This window comes from Marmota marmota, unplaced genomic scaffold, assembly GCF_001458135.2.
Source record: "Marmota marmota marmota unplaced genomic scaffold, marMar, whole genome shotgun sequence".
Taxonomy (NCBI): domain Eukaryota; kingdom Metazoa; phylum Chordata; class Mammalia; order Rodentia; family Sciuridae; genus Marmota; species Marmota marmota.
This window is the reverse complement of record NW_025999977.1, coordinates 22,808,346-22,809,937: the sequence shown is the minus strand read 5'-3', so window position 1 is coordinate 22,809,937 and position 1,592 is coordinate 22,808,346. Positions and strand designations below refer to the sequence as shown.

The 1,592-nt window shown below is 35.6% G+C and overlaps 1 non-coding gene across 1 annotated transcript; it reads left to right on the top strand.

Annotated features, from left to right (window-relative positions):
- Positions 1-262: 262 nt before the first annotated feature.
- LOC125617335 lies at positions 263-369 on the top strand. Its single transcript, XR_007348314.1, has one exon. It is a non-coding gene; the product is annotated as a U6 spliceosomal RNA (small nuclear RNA).
- Positions 370-1,592: the final 1,223 nt, after the last annotated feature.

Sequence of the window (1,592 nt, the reverse complement as noted above, 5' to 3'; positions counted from 1 at the left end):
TTGTGTGTGTATCTTAAATGGATAATCATGGTATATGAATTATAGCAATAAAGCTATTTTTAGTTTTAAGTTTCAGATACTTCACCCCAAAGGAAATAAGTAATCCATAATCATGAAAAGTTCTTCAGTCACAAGACAGAAAAATGAAAATAAAAACCATGCCAGGCCACTTCCACAATCTCCTCCTTTACCTCCTCCTCACCCCCCAGCTTGGCAACCATTTTTTTCCCTCCATTCATATGAAGTTGAAAATAAGTGATGTGTGCTCGCTTGGGCAGCACATATACTAAAATTGGAACGATACAGAGAAGATTAGCATGGCCCCTGCGCAAGGATGACACGCAAATTCGTGAATCGTTCCATATTTTTGAATGAGACCCTGCCAAACTGAAGAGTGGTGAGAGAAATGGTGTTCTCTGCCTCCTTTGTGGCAAGCAGACAACTGTCTCATGCTGTAGCTCAAGGATGGGGAGAGACTGAAAAAGAAACTGCTGTTTTCCACCATCCACCCATCTATTTGCAAAGCACTGGAAATTATATGCAAGGGAACATTTCTTTAGTGGCAAATGTGGCCTGCATTCTCCAGTGTTACCTTGTGTGGATTTTTTTCCCCATACTTTTCTTAAATGCTTTCCCTGCTGTATTTGTTTTATATTTAGTCATCTTCTTTCAAGTAAGATCCAGTTCCCCTTTCTGCCATTTCACTTATTGATACAGTAAAGTGATTTTTTCTTTAAAGCTGAAAAAAAAAAAAAAAAAAGAAAAGAAGTGATGTTTAGGGGTCTGTTCTTGGGGAATGGAAACTATGAAGGAAAATAAAGTGATTAAGTCATGAGAGTGGTTGCTGATAGGAAGAAGGCAAATCAGGTCTCCAGAGGGCTGCTGTATTATTTTTCTACAAAATGTGGACTATCCATACGGTGGAACATGGGTTTGGAACTTGCTTTACAGTTATTATTAAGCTGTGCAATTTTGTTTATACAAGTAATCTTTGGTATGAGAACAAGTTGAAATTTAAGCTTAATGCTTTAAAATAACTTACCATGTTATTTTTCTTCATCATCATTGATAATTTTACAGTCAGTCACATTTTGCTTTTCTTTTTTTGGATACCACAAGCTTGGGAAGAAGACAAACTTAAAGAAGAAAATTTAAAATGTGGAAACTCTTAATTGGTTTACAAAATCATTTAATCACAAGTGGGAAACTTTTTCATATAATTCAAAAAGCAATTCCAGTGAAATATTTCATCCCTTGGCTGTGAAAGAGTGTTTTTAGATTGCTGTATAAAAATATTTAAAAATGGAAATCAGTTCGTGGTTTTAGTTGTTAGGGCTACAAGAAATGGGGCGAATCAATGTTGATTCCAAGGTAACATGTTATCTCTCAAGCTCTAGAAATCAGGCTACTTTCCCTTCTCTTAACAGGCTTAGTGTTTAGTTCTGAGATGTTTTTTAAAATGAAGAAACATAACATCTATATTCAACTTGAGCTGTATTTATTACATGAATATGCTAATGGAACAACCAGGCCTTCAATTAAAGAGTCCCCCTTCCTTTTGGAATGGAGCATGTAAAGCAAAATAAACTAAT